Below are 23,043 nucleotides of genomic sequence, written 5' to 3'. Positions count from 1 at the left end.
TGAAAATGTAAGCAGAATGAATTAATTGTCTGGGCCTCTTGGGAAGTTAACGGGGAGCGGTGCTATGGTTTGTCCGACAGATAAGAAATGTCTGGGAGACGTTCCAGGCCTGATGAACAATGGGCTCTTGTGAGAATCGGAGAGAGGGGGGATAAACTGATGATGTCATGTTCAGTTTATAACCTGTGGAAAAATGTGTATGCTTCAGTACTCTCTGGAATTAAACGCTCTTTACCTGGCTTTTAAGACTGGTCTCGATCTACTTCATGCATAATTAATGAACTTACAATTCATTAATGAATTAGAAATGAGTGCGAATTAGTTTTGGCAATTAAAGCATAAAGGAATTTAGAATTCCTCTATCAATTTGGTCCTTCGAAGAGCCGGATCTAAATATCCCTCTCTGTGCCTGGAGGTAGTACGCTGGAAAATCGTGCACGGACTCGTTTTTGACTCGTTTTACTAAAGACCTGACCTCTGAATTGAGGTTAAAATTGAAACAGGCCTGCGTATTATCACAGAGGACAGAGAGGGTGACTAGATTCAAACGAACAATGTTTTCCCAGCCGGCAGCAGGTAAAGTAGCCTTTATTCTCGATTCTGGGGGGATTTGAGCTCTTTAATTGATGTTCTGAAATTATCAATAATGGGGGCCTTGCTATTCCCACAGGGTATGTATGACCATCATACACTGGGTTTTGTATAACCGATATACACTGAAGCAGGTTCGAAAATAACCTGTGGTAATGTGCACTACCGTAAATAAACTAAACTTAATCATGAAAGGTAAAAACGCCCGAGATTAAGACGGGATATTAAATAGGTACTGGGGGATAGGACGGTGATTTTGTAAAAATACTAGACGTGGGGAGACAGCAAGAATGCGCAAGATAACTGGATTGGTCATTTGAATAGTGGCAGCATTGATCATCGTTCCGATTCAACTAATACTACGGAAATATCCAAATAAGGAGGAGAGGGAATTAAAAATCTAAAGAAATTAGATAAAAGCCATTCTTTAGACATGACAGTTCCAGGCGAGAGGGAAGTTTAACAAATAGTGGCGTGAGATAACGATTATTAGCGTTCTTTAAAAGCCCTCTGACACAACCGGAAAATACTAGGGCTTTACAAACCCTGGGCTTATGGTTGTAAGGTTAGACCTAATGTTTGTTTCAAAAGTCAAAGCTATTGGTAAGATTTCCATAAAAGAGCTAAACTTAAATCATGATTAGCGTTCTTTAAAAGCCCTCTGACACAACCGGAAAATACTAGGGCTTTACAAACCCTGGGCTTATGGTTGTAAGGTTAGACCTAATGTTTGTTTCAAAAGTCAAAGCTATTGGTAAGATTTCCATAAAAGAGCTAAACTTAAATCATGAGAAACGCACCCGCCCGAGATGGAAAATACATACTGATTATTTTTAAAGGAACAGTAATGTATTGTATACGGGTGAGACTTAATGTCAGACTTTAGTAGATGAGGATTCCAATAAAAGAGATATTAACCATAAGGTGTTAAATATTGGAATTACTAGGCGTAAGTAAATAAGGATTCCAATAAAGAGAAATTAACATAAAGGGTTGAAGATTGGAATTATTAGGAGGGGCAGGAATTTATTATAATGGGTAGTAACCCTTCTAAAACTGCTTTCTGCAAAGACGGAAGATTACCGTTATATGAAACAAAAAGATAGAAGGAATGTAGATTTCTGTCCTAAATGGGGAAAAAAGTATGGTTTTGACGGACGCCTAGATGTCGAAAAGTTAGAATCCCTTCTAAAACAGATACAAAGGGAGAGATTAATGAGAATCCTAAACTGAGGGAAAACGTTGGGCGTTTAAATTGGGGCTATTTTCTGTTGTCTAGATGTCGGAGTAACAAATACAGATAACTGTGAAAATGGGTATATTTTCGGAGAGTCTCGGTCAAATTCAGAGCGCTGGTGGTACAGTGGCGAGCGCAACAGTCTCACCAACGGTAATCCACGGTTCGGTTCCCGGCCGAGGTATTTAACTAAAATTGATTTTAGATCGTAATTGACCTATTTGCATGTTTTGCCTGAAAAATACGGTCGCCAGTGTTTGCAAAAGATATAACTGAACGGATATTTTGTGTTCTAGATAGAATTGATAAAAGAAGTCATTAAAAATAACGGCGAGACAATTTCGATGTAAAACGCTATTTCGCCCAAAATGATCTGGTGGAATAATGTATTGAGATGGGAGTCGTAATTAAATAGATGTATCATAGAAGAGAGTTACCTAAAGTGAAATGGAGGGGATAACGGAGAGATACAATACAATTCCAGCCTGCCTGGACGTTATGGCTATTTATGAATCAATTGACATGAGAAGTTAAACACAAAAACATGGTACGTTTAATGTTAGGGTATAGTAATTTGAGAAGTTCGGTTGGGTTTACTCTGATGATTAGAATTTAAAACTGAACTCAATCTGAATAGGGAATATATATTTTACAAAGGCGGGCAGATTTGTGTCTATAGCCAAGCAACGGAATTGCTAGACACTCAATGGGGCTATATAGTGCAACGCTTTGGACTATAAATTAGGTAAGAATAGTTTAATCGTAAGAAGTTGTGATTGTTTTTCTGATTATTGATTTTTGGTTAAGGTAACACCAGTGAATTTGAACAAAAAGTAACGTATTCTAAAAATGATCTGAATTCCATCCTCATTGCGGGGAACAAATAAAATGTCTTATCTTAAAGGGACAGTGCACGGTAATCACAGTGGTTTGAGTGCATGACAGTGGAAAAAATATTGTGGGACGACAATTCGAAGATAGAAAAATAAGTTACATGATACATCAAGAGATTTAAAACGAACGATGTGAAGGGATCATCAGAATGATTGGGTGTCGTTGTAGGAGTGAAATTTTGGGTTAAGGGGATTTCCCTGTTCCCAGAGACAAGGCATTTTTAAGGCGTGCACTCACTAATGCTGGTCTGAGTTTGTAATTAGACAAGTGAATAACGTATTGGGAATAGAGTTGTAATTAAAATACTAAGTCAAAGACGAGACAGGTATTTAGAGCAAAATGGATTCTAAATGATAACAAAGAGACAATTATGATTTATGCCCATCGAAAAGCTTTTATAAAATTGGCGAATTTAGAGATGTTGGTTGGGGTGGTAAATTATAATTCAGGATTAGAACAGATGTGATAAATTAGGTTTGGTTAATCGAACAAGAATTATTTACAATCCATTTGAAGTCGCTACGAATTGGCAGGTTGAGCGCTTGATGATGACGTCACTAGCGAGACACTTTTGTCACCAGGGACTGGGAATAACGGAGCAAAATGTATGGCTGTTAGTGTGTGTATCGGGGTTTCGAGTAACTCTTAAGAATTTGATATAAAAATGTTTTGGTTATTTGTTTACTGGTTATGGTCAATTTTAGGGTTTGATTAAACTTGAACAGTGTGTTCTGGCGGTTTTAGATAGAACTCTTTGTTCCGGAACGGATAAGAGTTACCCAAGATAAGTAAATTAAAGGAGCCATGAGAGAATGCGAATGCATATTCATTAAATATCGGGGATTAAATTACGGATTCCTTACACTGTGAAATGTACGACATTTGCGGCAGAGAGAAAAAGTAATGCATTGGATAATAATGTTATCGGGTTAATTGTATCTAAAGGTAGCATGGTCATTTAAGTAAACATATCCGTAGACGATGTTTAAAACTTACGATTAATGATTTGAGTCAAAGGGGAATTATCATTAGGTTTTAGTTATAGTTCACTTATTGAGTTTCTGATTCGAGGTAGCATTAGTGAATGATAGTTAGGGATGTGGTGGCTCACTTTTAGAGGCCTCCTGGGATTATAATTTTGGGGGAGAGAGCAGCTTTAAACGACCAAATTGAAAAAGGTCTGCAAATTATATATATATAAAACAACTGTTAGAACGATTTGTTTTAGTGCAAGGAGATTTTAAAGAGGCATGCTCACATATGGAACCTTATGAGATGTTTTTTTTATGGGTTTGAATTATACAGGTGACTATTTCTATTGTAAGGATAAAGGGATCTTTATGTCTAATATGGTATGGCCTTTTGACCTTATCATGACTGGTTTCTGAGGTCTGATCAGCCTCAGGGGAGAGTCATTTGTATAATGAATGGAGTCATATTGAGTTACTAGTTTTAAGGTAAATTCATTAGAAATGAAGCAGTTTTGGTTGAGGGTTTAGAATTACTGTTTGAACCGCAAATGAGAAAGTGGTTCAGGATTCTGTCTTATAACATTAGCTGTGAAGTTTTTTTGAATGGGCTATTAGGGAGTTGGTATTGTAACAGAGAGAAAGGCATTTTCAGCATTGAGAATAAATAGGGGAAGATAACATATTTTGAGCCAACAGGGCAGGGAAGAAATTGAGGTATTTTTATTTGATTTTAACACCCGTGTACAGGAGTGTCAAAAGACGGGGGACATTACCTGTGTAATGGGGGAGGGTGTCCGTATGGGGATTACATGATAACCAACTTGGGACAGTTCTGGGACTGGAGAAGAGGATATCCTTATGGCATAGGGAATCCCACAAAGGTGGATAGGTTTTCCATGATATGGGGGAAACCTGGGAGCACTGTTGAACTTTGTAAAGGTGATGAAATCCTACTAACCATCAAAACTATTAAGCTCTCTGATGCAGGCACTTACACCCCCGGACTACAAAGGACCGGGACAGACACGGTGGGTGTGTTTTCTATTAAGGTACTGCCAAAACCAGAGGTCCCACACGAACCAGGGCCGGACACACTCCTCTACCACCCCTGGACCGAACCTGCCACCACTGTGTTAAAAATCTCATTCAGGTAATTAATGTCAGACTATTCAGCTATTGATCAATTAGGCACGGAGACTGGTTTTGATGGTAGGGACAATTTGTGGCTGTCTTATACAGAATAGACTTGCTTAGAATATGCTTCTTGCTAGTCAGGGGGGAGTCTGCAAGATGTTCGGTGAACAATGTTGTACGTATATCCCTAATAACACCAGTCCAGATGGTAGTATATCTAAGGGCCTTAATGGGCTTGATGCACTATCTGCTGAGATGAGGACCATGGCGGGGGTAGAGGAGTCTGACTGTCCACCTGGTTGGGAGCCTGGTTTGGTAAGTATACTGGTATGGTGGTTACTGGATTTCTGACCCTAATTCTTGTATTATTTGTTATTGATGTGATGTGCTGCTTGCATCATACCGTGTTTTAAGAAGTCTGTTACAGATGTGGTGAAGGCTTCAGGCATGATGCCTTTGCTTGATGCTCCAGTTGGAGAGGCTGAGGTGAAGCATGCTTTCAGGGGAGGATAAGACTGACTGAGGATGACCCATGTATGTTTGTTCTCCCTGTCGTGAAGGGTGGCATGGTGCCCACCTGGTGCTGGATAAGAATAGCTGAGAGGACCAGATGGGTTATAAGAATGCTTTGTTCTGCTTTACTCTGTTATCCATGACCAAAGTTCAAATTTGGGAATGTGAAAAACAGCCACGGGCAAGCAGAAGAGCCCTCTCCCGCACTGCAGAGACCTTGAAGGTTGAAGAGCAGAGAAGTTTTAGAAGGGGGGCCAGGACGAGCAAAGATAACATAGTGTGTAGATAAGTTACTGAGTGGAGACAAAAGTGAGAATTGGACATGTGGAAAATGAAAGGGACACTCCTAAATGGAATTTCAGACATAAGGATAATTCACTAAATCTTATCTAAGTCATTGTATAAGAATAAGGCAAGGTTGTTACCTGGGCAGAGCCAGGTAACAAAAGGGGGATGGGTAAATAGTGTTCTAGAATAGGATGTGACCTACGGGAAAATTAACTAGGGTAAATAGTGTTCTAGAATAGGATGTGACCTACGGGATAATTAACTAATACTTTTTTTTGTTAATTGGTTTGACGAATAAGAAACTGTTTTATTAACCAAACCTGTATGTCCAAGAGTTTATGCACTACAGGTGAACTACAGGTGAAGACACTCAATCCAGTCCCGTGGGCCACCCGGATTCATATCGCACTGCGGGGGGGTAAGATACATATATTACTGTCGAACAAATAAACAGTGTTCGAGAGGAGAACTGGAATTAACAGAATTCCGGGGGCCATCTCTCGAATGAAGTAACCCTCCCTGTCCTGTCACCCCTGTTTTTGTTCATAGAAGTGAAGATGTATCTGGCTCTTGCTAAGTGATGTGTTCTCGGGGAAAGGGTGGGGTTTCACATGGAAGCTGTTAGTCTGCGCTGTCTTATCGTGGGTGACGTATTCCTGATACAGCACGTCCTACTAGATATGCGGAGAGTGGTAATTTGACCCATGGTTTAGACGGTGAGGATTTTGTTCCAAAATAGAAGAGATATCAGTGCAGGTTCCCATATTGATCGTGGACACAGGTCATAGCACACACTGAAAGGGATGGCTACGTAAACCCATACACTCAATTTGGGATCAGGTGGAGTATAGTAAGGGTTGGCGTTTTGGACTGTGTTCCCGAGCAAAGGAAGTATTGTATAAAGGTGCGAATTAACATTAAGGCGGTCAATACTCAGGACCTCGGGTTATGGTATGTGGGCTTCGACCAGTTAAGTTATAGAGGTGGAGACTGGGTTTGGGGAGTCCAACTTATGGTTGGAATGGATTCAATATACGGCCAGATCAGTGGCTAAAGAAGAATGTTATGCCTGTGCGAACGCTAAACCCCAGTTAACAACTATCCCTTTTCCACTGAACGGAATTAATTCCCCTAAGGGAATGGCATGTATGGTAAAGCTGTTCATGAAAGCAGGAATGCCAAATAATGACAGTTGTATTGATTTGCACTATTTATATCCCCAGGAACCAAGTTGGTACAGAGAATATGACCACTGACGAGACCATGTCTGAATTGACAGGCTGGTTGAACTCTGGGGATTTCAATAAAATAAAATGGGCCAGTGTCGACATCTGGTGGTTGTGCGGGGGAATGAGTTTGTGATCAGTATTGCCGACTGATTGGACTGGTTAGGAATGCCTTTTACACTCATACAACACCAAGACATGAAGTTAGCCAAACGAGAGAGAAGAGATGCTCCATCTGGGTCTTTTGGCGAAAGAGTATATATTGATAACATTGGGGTTCCACGAGGTGTGCCGGATGAGTTCAAGGCAAGAAATCAGATACTAGCAGGATTAGAGTGGTCTACTCTCAATAAGAATGTAGACTGGATTAATTATAGTTACCAGAAGGGTTATTAAAGGGTTTGTAGAACAGACTGAAGCAACCAGCTGGAAGACCTGACAGAATAGAATTGCATTAGATAAAAGGAGGAAGTGGGCATGGTAATCAGGACCATGTCTTACATCCCAGGTAGCACAGCTCCGGACGAATCAGTGCCCGAAGCCTCAGCTGGTTTGACCACTCTGGCTCACGGGTTGGCAGAAACTCTGGGGTGGATACTTCTCTGAACTAAATTGGGTTGACAGTATTTATGGAAAAATGTGGTGTTATGGGCCACCTTTACCGGTGTGACTGTGTTAGTCTTGTACGTACGTGGTTGATTGCATGTATGTATGAAAGTTATTTTTTCCAGGACTCTGGAGAGATCAATGACACTACAGATGGTGCGTTATGGGCCGATTCCAGGTTCTGACCCATGGAGGACTGAAGGCATGTCTACAGAGGAAGTGGACGAATCTGGATCTGTCATTTGTGGGGAATTTATGTTTGATGAGAATAGTGTTGAGATGAAGGGGAATTAGATTGTAATTTGTTTCAATGATTAAACTGTTTTTTAATAAAGATTGTAAAAAGAAAAAAAAATCCTGAAAGAGGAGTTATGATTCTGAGGTAGGTTTAAAAACAGTTGGAGTTAAGGTTGGATTTGATTGATGAAATGTGAAGAGTTGGATAAACATTTATAATTGATTTGTTGATTATGCGTCTATTCATATGATAACCTGATAAACCTCTATAAAAAGGTTAGTTAAGTTCGTTTATACTTTCATTTTTTATGATTAAATAAAACTAGATGCAGAATTGAATGTATAATATTTGATCAAAGGGAGGATTGTTAGAGGAAATTATAGTTTAGATGACTAATTATGTATACATTATTGATTAGAACCATTTATTCTAATACTATTATGTTATGGTATGAAAAGTAAAAGTTATTGGTTAAGCTGTTACTGAAAATGTAAGCAGAATGAATTAATTGTCTGGGCCTCTTGGGAAGTTAACGGGGAGCGGTGCTATGGTTTGTCCGACAGATAAGAAATGTCTGGGAGACGTTCCAGGCCTGATGAACAATGGGCTCTTGTGAGAATCGGAGAGAGGGGGGATAAACTGATGATGTCATGTTCAGTTTATAACCTGTGGAAAAATGTGTATGCTTCAGTACTCTCTGGAATTAAACACTCTTTACCTGGCTTTTAAGACTGGTCTCGATCTACTTCATGCATAATTAATGAACTTACAATTCATTAATGAATTAGAAATGAGTGCGAATTGGTTTTGGCAATTAAAGCATAAAGGAATTTAGAATTCCTCTATCAGAGAGAGAGAGATGGAGGGGTATACTGTAGGAGAGGGAAGAGTAGTGAGGGAGAGAGGGAGATGGAGGGGTATACTGTAGGAGAGGGAGGAGTAGTGAGGGGGAGAGAGAAAGATAGAGGGGTATACTGTAGGAGAGGGAGGAGTAGTGAGGGAGAGAGAGAGAGATGGAGGGGTATACTGTAGGAGAGGGAGGAGTAGTGAGGGGGAGAGAGAGAGATGGAGGGGTATATTGTAGGAGAGCGAGGAGTAGTGAGGGGGAGAGAGAGATGGAGGGGTATACTGTAGGAGAGGGAGGGGTATACTGTAGGAGAGGGAGGAATAGTGAGGGGGAGAGCGAGATGGAGGGGTTGCAAAAGAGAGGAAGAGAAGAGAGTTGAACAGGAGTCAGGAGCCGCCCTCGAGGTCAAAGTTGCCCTTAGGCACAGATCTAGGATCAGTTGATCCTCTCCATTACCTCAGTGAAAATCCTACAATACAAGCTACATCTACACAGGGTTTGCTCACGCTAACCAGCTTCAGTTAGCTTCACATTCCAACTCTGGCTTCATCCGTACTACAATGGTGGATATTGCTCGTCCTTCTGACACCTACTGTAGCAGGCTTGTAACTGTGTGTGCCTGTTGCGCATGGTTAGACCAACAGAGAACTCTTCATTGAGACAACGGTGAAAAACTCCATGGGCAAGTCCGTGGCACATTTTCATTTGTGCCCAAATCAAAATGAAAGAATAGTTATCTGGCAATTTCAATAGGCTACAGTGTGAAAGAGGCGGACACAATTATATTAGTCATCATTAATGCAGTCTGGTGTGAACGAGCACCTTTTTCCCCAGGTTACAGCTACAAAAGTTACTGTGCGTGAAGTTTCAAATACATTGTCATTACTAAATGTGTAAAATTAGACATTAAACATTACTATTTTTTTTACACGAAAAAAACATTTGATAAATCAAATATTTAATCACCCTTTCTCAAATGAAGGGGATGATGGCGATCTTTGCGAGAGTGAGGGAATCTGATTTAATTGGTCTTCAAGTCGCGGCTCAGACACTTCATGCAGGATAAATGGAGTTAGCCTGCCCTGGAGATGGATTCGTTGCCATAGAAATGTACCTGGCCAAAAGGCCTGTCACTTTTGTGGTACTGGTTATCAGAGTTCTTTCTCCGTCATACCATCATCATGTTGCTCTCCTTCCTGACTGAGGACAGGAGGTTAACAGACTGTACCCCCCTCCCTCTCTCCACAGTGAGGGATCGAGGCAGAGGGCTATAAAAGTGTAATTTGCTCAATTTTCTTCGGGAAACCACGTTTACTTTCTCTCCTCGTTTCAATCTGTTAACATTCAGATGGCCGGCGCAGGCAGTGCATTACCCACACACGCCTGCAACTAACAACTCTCTCACTCACTATACGCACGTACTCCAATTCAGCCCGTAATGGGCTAGTAAAAGTGAGAGAGAGAGGACAGAGAGAGAGAGAGAGAGAGAGAGAGAGAGAGAGAGAACAGAGAGAGAGAGAGACAGAGAGAGAGAGAGGACAGAGAGAGAGAGAGGACAGAGAGGACAGAGAGAGAGAGAGGACAGAGAGAGAGAGAGAGAGAGAGAGAGAGGAGAGAGAGAGAGAGAGAGAGAGCGAGAGAGAGCGAGAGAGAGCGAGAGAGAGCGCGAGAGAGCGCGAGAGAGAGAGAGAGAGAGCGAGAGAGCGCGAGAGAGAGAGCGAGAGAGAGAGCGAGAGCGAGAGAGAGAGCTGGTCTCTGAGCTAATAGCTCCCTCCTTTGTTCTGGTAGAATAATGTACTGCTGTAAGGCTAGCTACTAGTGTAGTGGTGGATGGAACACAATGACAATAGAACAGTCGAGAGGATGTTAGTTGTTAGCCCAGCCTCACTCTGATCCCACTCACTAATTACACTGGTTTCCATGCACACCACAATTATACCCAGCACACACGCTGATGCTGCTGCTGACGCTATCTCCGCCACACTCAACACAGTGCGCACGCGCACGCACACGCTCCAAAACATCAGAGGAAGAGAGCTGGATATTTAAATCTAGATTGTTCGTCTCGGTAGCTCCATAAATTCACTTATCTAAGGGGTTATTCATGTTCATTCACATCAAGTCGTCTCAACTCTGCATGGGCCTCAGTTCCCGGTCAGATGAAAGTTTAGCATTCGTGACTACTACACCTCTACCACTACACCTCTAACCACTACTACTACACCTCCATCACTAAACCTCCACAACTACTCCACCACCCCCACAACTACTCCACCACCTCCACAACTACTCCACCACCTCCACAACTACAACTCCTCCTCCACTACTACACCTCCACTACTACATCTCCACTACTACTACAACACCCCCACTACTACTACTACAACACCTCCACTACTACAACTACACCTACTACAACACCTCCACTACTACTACTACAACACTACTACTACTACTACTACAACAACACCTCCACCACTATTACTACAACAACACCTCCACCACTACTACTACAACAACAACACCACCACTACTACTACAACACCTCCACCACTACTACAACAACACCACTACTACTACAACAACACCTCCACTACTACTACAACAACACCTCCACTACTACTACAACAACACCTCCACTACTACTACAACACCTCCACTACTACTACAACAACACCTCCACTACTACTACAACAACACCTCCACTACTACAACACCTCCACTACTACAACACCTCCACTACTACTACTATTACTACTACAACAACACCTCCACTACTACTAGAGGTCGACCGATTAATCGGAATGGCCGATTACTGTGCCATTAGTGCCATTACTGCCACTACTTCTACCACTACTACTACTGCCACTACTTCTACTACTACTGCCACTACTTCTACTACTACTGCCACTACTTCTACTACTACTGCCACTACTTCTACTACCACTGCCACTACTTCTACTACCACTACTTCTAATATTACTGCCACTACTTCTACTACTACTACTACTGCCACTACTTCTACTACTACTGCCACTACTTCTACTACTGCCACTACTTCTACTACTACTGCCACTACTTCTACTACTACTGCCACTACTTCTACTACTACTGCCACTACTTCTTCTACTACTGCCACTACTTCTACTACTACTGCCACTACTTCTACTACTACTGCCACTACTTCTACTACTACTACTGCCACTACTTCTACTACTACTACTGCCACTACTTCTACTACTGCCACTACTACTGCCACTACTACTGCCACTACTTACACTACTTCTACTACTACTGACACTACTTCTACTGCCACTACTTCTACTGCCACTACTACTACTACTACTACTACTGCCACTACTTCTACTACTACTTCTACTACTTCTGCCACTACTTCTACTACTACTACTTCTACTACTACTGACACTACTGCCACTACTTCTACTACTACTGCCACTACTACTACTACAACACCTCCACTACTACTACAACAACACCTCCACTACAACAACACCTCCACTACTACTACAACAACACCTCCACTACTACAACACCTCCACTACTACTACAACAACACATCCACTACTACAACACCTCCACTACTACAACACCTCCACTACTACAACACCTCCACTACTACTACTACTACAACACCTCCACTACTACAACACCTCCACTACTACTACTACAACAACACCTCCACTACTACTACTATTACTACTACAACAACACCTCCACTACTACTAGAGGTCGACCGATTAATCGGAATGGCCGATTACTGTGCCATTACTGCCACTACTTCTACCACTACTACTACTGCCACTACTTCTACTACTACTACTGCCACTACTTCTACTACTACTGCCACTACTTCTACTACTACTGCCACTACTACTACAACAACACCTCCACTACTACAACACCTCCACTACTACTACAACAACACCTCCACTACTACTAGAGGTCGACCGATTAATCAGAATGGCCGATTACTGTGCCATTAGTGCCATTACTTCTACCACTACTACTACTGCCACTACTTCTACTACTACTGCCACTACTTCTACTACTACTGCCACTACTTCTACTACTACTACTGCCACTACTTCTACTACTGCCACTACTACTACTGCCACTACTTCTACTACTACTACTGCCACTACTACTGCCACTACTACTGCCACTACTTCTACTACTACTGCCACTACTTCTACTGCCACTACTACTACTACTGCCACTACTTCTACTACTACTACTTCTGCCACTACTTCTACTACTACTACTTCTACTACTACTGACACTACTGCCACTACTTCTACTACTACTGCCACTACTACTACAACACCTCCACTACTACTACAACAACACCTCCACTACTACTACAACAACACCTCCACTACAACAACACCTCCACTACTACTACAACAACACCTCCACTACTACTACAACAACACCTCCACTACTACTACAACAACACCTCCACTACTACTACTACAACACCTCCACTACTACTACTACAACACCTCCACTACTACAACACCTCCACTACTACTACTACACCTCCACTACTACTACAACAACACCTCCACTACTACTACTATTACTACTACAACAACACCTCCACTACTACTAGAGGTCGACCGATTAATCGGAATGGCCGATTACTGTGCCATTAGTGCCATTACTGCCACTACTTCTACCACTACTACTACTGCCACTACTGCCACTACTTCTACTACTACTGCCACTACTTCTACTGCCACTACTTCTACTACTACTGCCACTACTTCTACTACTACTGCCACTACTGCCACTACTTCTACTACTACTGCCACTACTACTACTACAACACCTCCACTACTACTACACCTCCACTACTACTACTACACCTCCACTACAACAACACCTCCACTAGTACTACTACACCTCCACTACTACTACTACACCTCCACTACTACTACACCTCCACTACTACTACTACTACTACTACAACACCTCCACTACTACTACTATTACTACTACAACAACACCTCCACTACTACAACACCTCCACTACTACAACACCTCCACTACTACTACAACAACACCTCCACTACTACTAGAGGTCGACCGATTAATCGGAATGGCCGATTACTGTGCCATTAGTGCCATTACTGCCACTACTTCTACCACTACTACTACTGCCACTACTTCTACTACTACTGCCACTACTTCTACTACTACTGCCACCACTTCTACTACTACTGCCACTACTTCTACTACCACTGCCTCTACTACCACTGCCACTACTTCTACTACCACTACTTCTAATATTACTGCCACTACTTCTACTACTACTACTGCCACTACTTCTACTACTACTACTACTACTACTGCCACTACTTCTACTACTACTACTACTGCCACTACTTCTACTACTACTGCCACTACTTCTACTACTACTGCCACTACTGCCACTACTTCTACTACTACAACACCTCCACTACTACTACACCTCCACTACTACTACTACACCTCCACTACAACAACACCTCCACTAGTACTACTACACCTCCACTACTACTACTACACCTCCACTACTACTACACCTCCACTACTACTACACCTCCACTACTACTACTACTACTACAACACCTCCACTACTACTACTATTACTACTACAACAACACCTCCACTACTACAACACCTCCACTACTACAACACCTCCACTACTACTACAACAACACCTCCACTACTACTAGAGGTCGACCGATTAATCGGAATGGCCGATTACTGTGCCATTAGTGCCACTACTTCTACCACTACTACTACTGCCACTACTTCTACTACTACTGCCACTACTTCTACTACTACTACTTCTACTACTACTGCCACTACTTCTACTACTACTACTGCCACTACTACTGCCACTACTACTGCCACTACTACTGCCACTACTTCTACTACTACTGACACTACTTCTACTGCCACTACTACTACTACTACTACTACTGCCACTACTTCTACTACTACTGACACTACCACTACTTCTACTACTACTGCCACTACTACCACTACTACTGCCACTACTACTTCTACTACTACTTCTACTACTACTGCCACTACTTCTACTGACTTTTTGTAATTCAGTGTGAGACATTCAATAAGAGTTTTCTCCCTACTTTTAAAGTGAGTTGAGAAAACGTGACCCACACCAGATTCTTATTCTCCATATCTCTGATGGCTTCCTTCCATCTCACACTTCAACCCTGTTTAACACTGCAGCTCAGCTCTTCCTCTCTCTCTACTCAGGATTAGCTTCCCTCCTGAGATAAAAGGGTTTATCTTCACACAAATTAACACTGTGGGAAAGAGTGAGAGGAAGAGTATAAGGAGAGATGGAACGAGAGAAAGACGAGGAGAGACATTTAGACAGTGGAACAAGCGCACATCCAGATCACTCTACTCTGCCTTTCAGAACGGACCTGCTCTCATGAACCCCCCCATGTGTCCCACTCTGTCTCCCTCACATCTCCTCTATTATTCCTGCTATTGAAACGCTCACCCAAACCTCACGCACACAGGTGTGTGTGGTGTGTAATCGTGTCTAACAACATGTACGAGGGATTGATGAATGGAAGCGCTCAACAAAATGACCTGCAAGTGGTAGCACGGCATCATCATCAGCGGATTCTGGTGCACACACACACACGCACACACACACACACACACACACACTGCTGCTGAGGCAGCGCAAGTCACATTCAACAGCAAAACGTTTCACTTTCATACCCGAGTCCATTTTTCTAACACAGTAAAGCCACCAGTCAGAGAGGGAGGCAGAGGGAGAGATATTGTCAAAGTAATCTAAAGCTCACTAATATAGATAACTAGAGGAGACAGATACAACGCAGGGAATAGAAGAACGAGGGATGAGATGGGCTGATAGAGACAGAGATCATGTAGATGGTTAAAGAGGAGATGTACAGATAGAGACAGAGATCATGTAGATGGTTAAAGAGGAGATGTACAGATAGAAGAATGAGGGATGAGATGGGCTGATAGAGATCATGTAGATGGTTAAAGAGATGTACAGGTAGAAGAACGAGGGGGAGAAAGACATGGCGCCCCTGATTCACTTAGTCCCTGTAATGTGTGTGTGAGAGACAGAGGGATCCATGTTCCAGCATCAGCAGGCTGATTAGAGTTTGGGCGGGAAACTGTCACGGGGCACTGCTGCCCTTGTTATTTTGAACCAGTGGGCCAACACACACACACACACACACACACACACACACACACACACACACACACACACACACACACACACACACACACACACTACCATTAAACACTACCGTATTCTAACCGTTTAAACATTTACAATATCAATGTTTAAACCTTAATGCTGATAGTAGATGACAGAGACAATACACTGGTGGTTAGAAGGCAATATAATATACAGCAGACAGAGACAGAACACCAATCACACTGAGGGAGGGAGGCAGGCAGGGAGAGAGGGAGGCAGGCAGGGAGAGAGGGAGGCAGGCAGGGAGAGAGGGAGGCAGGCAGGGACAGAGAGAGGGAGGCAGGCAGGGACAGAGAGAGGGAGGCAGGCAGGCAGGGAGAGAGGGAGGCAGGCAGGCAGGGAGGGAGGGAGTGCATGCAGGCAGGGAGAGAGGGATGCAGGCAGGTAAGGAGAGAGGGAGTGAGTTAGGCAGGTAAGGAGAGAGGGAGTGAGGCAGGCAGGTAAGGAGAGAGGGAGGGAGGCAGGCAGGCAGGGAGAGAGGCAGGCAGGCAGGGAGAGAGGCAGGCAGGCAGGGAGAGAGGCAGGCAGGCAGGGAGAGAGGGAGGCAGGCAGGCAGGGACAGAGAGAGGGAGTGAGGCAGGCAGGCAGGGAGAGAGATAGGGAGGGAGTGAGGCAGGCAGGCAGGGAGAGAGGGAGGGAGTGAGGCAGGCAGGCAGGGAGAGAGGGAGGGAGTGAGGCAGGCAGGCAGGGAGAGAGGGAGGGAGTGAGGCAGGCAGGCAGGGAGAGAGGGAGGGAGTGAGGCAGGCAGGGAGAGAGGGAGGGAGTGAGGCAGGCAGGCAGGGAGAGAGGGAGGCAGGCAGGCAGGGAGAGAGGGAGGCAGGCAGGCAGGGAGAGAGGGAGGGAGTGAGGCAGGCAGGGAGAGAGAGGGAGTGAGGCAGGCAGGCAGGAGAGGCAGAGGCAGGCAGGCAGGGAGAGAGGGAGGGAGGCAGGCAGGCAGGGAGAGAGGGAGGGAGGGAGGGGAGGCAGGCAGGCAGGCAGGGAGGGAGGGAGGGAGGCAGGCAGGCAGGGAGAGAGGGAGGGAGTGAGGCAGGCAGGCAGGGAGAGAGGGAGGGAGTGAGGCAGGCAGGCAGGGAGAGAGGGAGGGAGTGAGGCAGGCAGGCAGGGAGAGAGGGAGTGAGGCAGGCAGGCAGGGAGAGAGGGAGTGAGGCAGGCAGGCAGGGAGAGAGGGAGTGAGGCAGGCAGGCAGGGAGAGAGGGAGTGAGGCAGGGATGAAGTAGAGAAACAAACAAGAGGCCAGTGACTAATGGAGCTGGGTTAGGTGAGGATAGGATGGTGAGGGAGGGGGGCCTCTCCTTGGCTGGGTTAGGTGAGGATAGGATGGTGAGGGAGGGAGGCCTCTTCTTGGCTGGGTTAGGTGAGGATAGGATGGTGAGGGAGGGAGGCCTCTCCTTGGCTGGGTTAGGTGAGGATAGGATGGTGAGGGAGGGAGGCCTCTCCTTGGCTGGGTTAGGTGAGGATAGGATGGTGAGGGAGGGAGGCCTCTCCTTGGCTTGTTTGACTCAACAACAGTAACAATGTATTCTAATGTGAATGAGGGATATGAGGTAGACATGCTGTGTGTGTGGTTACATGCCAGACTCAATGAGGTGTGTTTAAGTGCTACTGAAGACTGACAGTAATGCTATTGTTTTTATTCATGTCTGATGAAAGATTTAGCATGTGGCTCTTTACAACACAGTGCTTTTACAACAAGGAGAAGAGAGCCTGTCTGGAACCCTCTCCAACACACACGCACTATTCGCACTATTCAGACAGTAAACACACACACACAATATTCCGACAGTAAACACACACTATTCCGACAGTAAACACACACACACAATATTCCGACAGTAAACACACAATATTCCGACAGTAAACACACAATATTCTGACAGTAAACACACACACACAATATTCCGACAGTAAACACACACTATTCCGACAGTAAACACACAATATTCCGACAGTAAACACACAATATTCCAACAGTAAACACACAATATTCCGACAGTAAACACACAATATTCCGACAGTAAACACACAATATTCCGACAGTAAACACACACACACAATAATCCGACAGTAAAACACACAATATTCCGACAGTAAACACACACACACAATATTCCGACAGTAAACACACACCCACTATTCCGACAGTAAACACACACCCACTATTCCGACAGTAAACACACACTATTCCGACAGTAAACACACACACACAATATTCCGACAGTAAACACACACTATTCCGACAGTAAACACACAATATTCCGACAGTAAACACACAATATTCCGACAGTAAACACACAATATTCCGACAGTAAACACACAATATTCCGACAGTAAACACACAATATTCCGACAGTAAACACACACTATTCCGACAGTAAACACACACACACAATATTCCGACAGTAAACACACAATATTCCGACAGTAAACACACACTATTCCGACAGTAAACACACACACACAATATTCCGACAGTAAACACACACACACAATATTCCGACAGTAAACACACACTATTCCGACAGTAAACACACAATATTCCGAAAGTAAACACGCACTATTCCGACAGTAAACACGCAATATTCCGACAGTAAACACACAATATTCCGACAGTAAACACACACACACAATATTCCGACAGTAAACACACAATATTCCGACAGTAAACACACAATATTCCGACAGTAAACACACACACACAATATTCCGACAGTAAAACACACAATATTCCGACAGTAAACACACACACACACAATATTCCGACAGTAAACACACACCCACTATTCCGACAGTAAACACACACCCACTATTCCGACAGTAAACACACACACTATTCCGACAGTAAACACACACACTATTCCGACAGTAAACACACACACTATTCCGACAGTAAACACACACACTATTCCGACAGTAAACACACACACTATTCCGACAGTAAACACACACACTATTCCGACAGTAAACACACACAATATTCCGACAGTAAAACACACAATATTCCGACAGTAAACACACAATATTCCGACAGTAAACACACAATATTCCAACAGTAAACACACACTATTCCGACAGTAAAACACACAATATTCCGACAGTAAACACACAATATTCCGACAGTAAACATACACACACTATTCCGACAGTAAACACACACACACACTATTCCGACAGTAAACACACACACACACTATTCCGACAGTAAACACACACACACACTATTCCGACAGTAAACACACACCCACTATTCCGACAGTAAACACACACCCACTATTCCGACAGTAAACACACACACATACTATTCCGACAGTAAACACACACACACTATTCCGACAGTAAACACACACTATTCCGAAAGTAAACACGCACTATTCCGACAGTAAACACACAATATTCCGACAGTAAACACACAATATTCCGACAGTAAACACACACTATTCCGACAGTAAAAACACACACACACAATATTCCGACAGTAAACACACAATATTCCGACAGTAAACACACAATATTCCGACAGTAAACACACACACACAATATTCCGACAGTAAAACACACAATATTCCGACAGTAAACACACACCCACTATTCCGACAGTAAACACACACCCACTATTCCGACAGTAAACACACACTATTCCGACAGTAAACACACACACACAATATTCCGACAGTAAACACACACACACAATATTCCGACAGTAAACACACACTATTCCGACAGTAAACACACAATATTCCGACAGTAAACACACACTATTCCGACAGTAAACACACAATATTCCGACAGTAAACACACACACACAATATTCTGACAGTAAACACACACACACAATATTCCGACAGTAAACACACAATATTCCGACAGTAAACACACAATATTCCGACAGTAAAACACACACCCACTATTCCGACAGTAAAACACACACCCACTATTCCGACAGTAAAACACACAATATTCCGACAGTAAACACCCACTATTCCGACAGTAAACACACACCCACTATTCCGACAGTAAACACACACCCACTATTCCGACAGTAAACACACACACACTATTCCGACAGTAAACACACACACACTATTCCGACAGTAAACACACACACTATTCCGACAGTAAACACACACCCACTATTCCGACAGTAAACACACACCCACTATTCCGACAGTAAACACACACCCACTATTCCGACAGTAAACACACACCCACTATTCCGACAGTAAACACACACCCACTATTCCGACAGTAAACACACACCAACTATTCCGACAGTAAACACACACCCACTATTCCGACAGTAAACACACACCCACTATTCCGACAGTAAACACACACCCACTATTCCGACAGTAAACACACACCCACTATTCCGACAGTAAAACACACCCACTATTCCGACAGTAAACACACACCACTATTCCGACAGTAAACACACACACTATTCCGACAGTAAACACACACCCACTATTCCGACAGTAAACACACACCCACTATTCCGACAGTAAACACACACACTATTCCGACAGTAAACACACACACTATTCCGACAGTAAAACACACCCACTATTCCGACAGTAAACACACAATATTCCGACAGTAAAACACACAATATTCCAACAGTAAACACACACTATTCCGACAGTAAAACACACAATATTCCGACAGTAAACACACAATATTCCGACAGTAAACACACACACACACACACTATTCCGACAGTAAACACACACACACACTATTCCGACAGTAAACACACACACACACTATTCCGACAGTAAACACACACCCACTATTCCGACAGTAAACACACACACATACTATTCCGACAGTAAACACACACACACTATTCCGACAGTAAACACACACACACTATTCCGACAGTAAACACACACACACTATTCCGACAGTAAACACACACACACTATTCCGACAGTAAACACACACACACTATTCCGACAGTAAACACACACACTATTCCGACAGTAAACACACACACTATTCCGACAGTAAACACACACACTATTCCGACAGTAAACACACACACTATTCCGACAGTAAACACACACTATTCCGACAGTAAAACACACAATATTCCGACAGTAAACACACACTATTCCGACAGTAAACACACAATATTCCGACAGTAAACACACACTATTCCGACAGTAAACACACAATATTCCGACAGTAAAACACACAATATTCCGACAGTAAACACACAATATTCCGACAGTAAACACACAATATTCCGACAGTAAAACACACAATATTCCGACAGTAAACACACACTATTCCGACAGTAAACACACACTATTCCGACAGTAAAACACACAATATTCCGACAGTAAACACACAATATTCCGACAGTAAACACACAATATTCCGACAGTAAAACACACACTATTCCGACAGTAAACACACACACTATTCCGACAGTAAACACACACACTATTCCTAAACACACACACTATTCCGACAGTAAACACACACACTATTCCGACAGTAAACACACACACTATTCCGACAGTAAACACACACACTATTCCGACAGTAAACACACACACTATTCCGACAGTAAACACACACACTATTCCGACAGTAAAACACACAATATTCCGACAGTAAACACACACTATTCCGACAGTAAACACACACACTATTCCGACAGTAAACACACACACTATTCCGACAGTAAACACACACACTATTCCGACAGTAAACACACACACTATTCCGACAGTAAACACACACAATATTCCGACAGTAAAACACACAATATTCCGACAGTAAACACACACTATTCCGACAGTAAACACACACACTATTCCGACAGTAAACACACACACTATTCCGACAGTAAAACACACAATATTCCGACAGTAAACACACAATATTCCGACAGTAAACACACATTATTCACGCAGAAACACATACTATTCGGACAGAAAAATACACTATTCAGACACAAAGAGACACAGAAAAAGAGAGGAATGGGAGCTGGGACTGATGGAAGCTCTCAGAACACAATGCAAGAGGAGAGGAGACCCAGAGTGAGTGAAGAGTGAAAGGAGAAACTGGACTCCTGCATAATGACAAAATGTCTGCCTACACAGGCCTTTAGATGACTGGATGATGGAGGGAGGGAGAGAAGAGGGCTGGAGAGAATGTGTTGGAGACAGAAGGATAGAGGGAGAGAAGAGGGCTGGAGAGAATGTGTTGGAGACAGAAGGATAGAGGGAGAGAAGAGGGATGGAGAGAATGTGTTGGAGACAGAAGGATAGAGGGAGAGAAGGGGGATGAGAGAATGTGTTGGAGACAGAAGGATAGAGGGGGAGAAGAGGGCTGGAGAGAATGTGTTGAGACAGGGAAGGAGAGAGATGGGGAGAAGAGGACGGGAGTGAATGTGTTGGAGACAGAAGGACAGAGAGGGAGAGAAGAGGGATGGAGAGAATGTGTTGGAGACAGAAGGACAGAGAGGGAGAGAAGAGGGATGGAGAGAATGTGTTGAGACAGGGAAGGAGAGAGAGAGGGAGAGAAGAGAGAGGGAGAGAAGAGAGAGGGAAGAGTGAAGCGAGTGTGTGAAAGGCTCAGGCAGTCATTGCTTGGTTCTGCCTAATCCCCCTCCTAAAATGCACTCTAGTGAGGCCAAGGGGTGTGTGCGCACAAACGGATCCCACCGATAAGATTACACTCCAAATTCCTAATGAATCCTTCTAAAACGGGAACAGAGTGGGGCGTGACAACATCACTATACCAGCCCACGCCCCGACAGATACCGTGGCTGTTTAATTGTCACTTTAACTGCATTCCAGTTCAGGTCTCAGTAGGGATTGTGTGTCCTTGGGTCACTTACGTTGGGAAATGGAGCTGACAGAAGCAGATCACCCTCATGATCAGATTGTACACCAGCACAAACCACAGGCCTAAAACTGCCTAGAAATGATCATTTGAGTGGAGCCTCCTATGTCTTAACATTACACTTCACACAGTTAAACAGACACTGGAGGGAATATGTATGAGAGAGAGTGAGCGTCCTGGGTACGACACACACTCCCTCCCTCTGGCACAGAGAAGTGCAGTGATACAGCACTATATTTGGGCTGCCCTGCTATGGATCTAGCAGAACTAATAGTCCATCAGCAGAACTAATATCTACAAGATAATGCCAGCAGCCTTGGGCTTAACGAATTGATAGAAATCCTTCACATTTAAT

This window comes from Oncorhynchus nerka, linkage group LG5, assembly GCF_034236695.1.
Source record: "Oncorhynchus nerka isolate Pitt River linkage group LG5, Oner_Uvic_2.0, whole genome shotgun sequence".
NCBI classification, from domain to species: domain Eukaryota; kingdom Metazoa; phylum Chordata; class Actinopteri; order Salmoniformes; family Salmonidae; genus Oncorhynchus; species Oncorhynchus nerka.
This window is presented reverse-complemented; position numbering follows the sequence as displayed.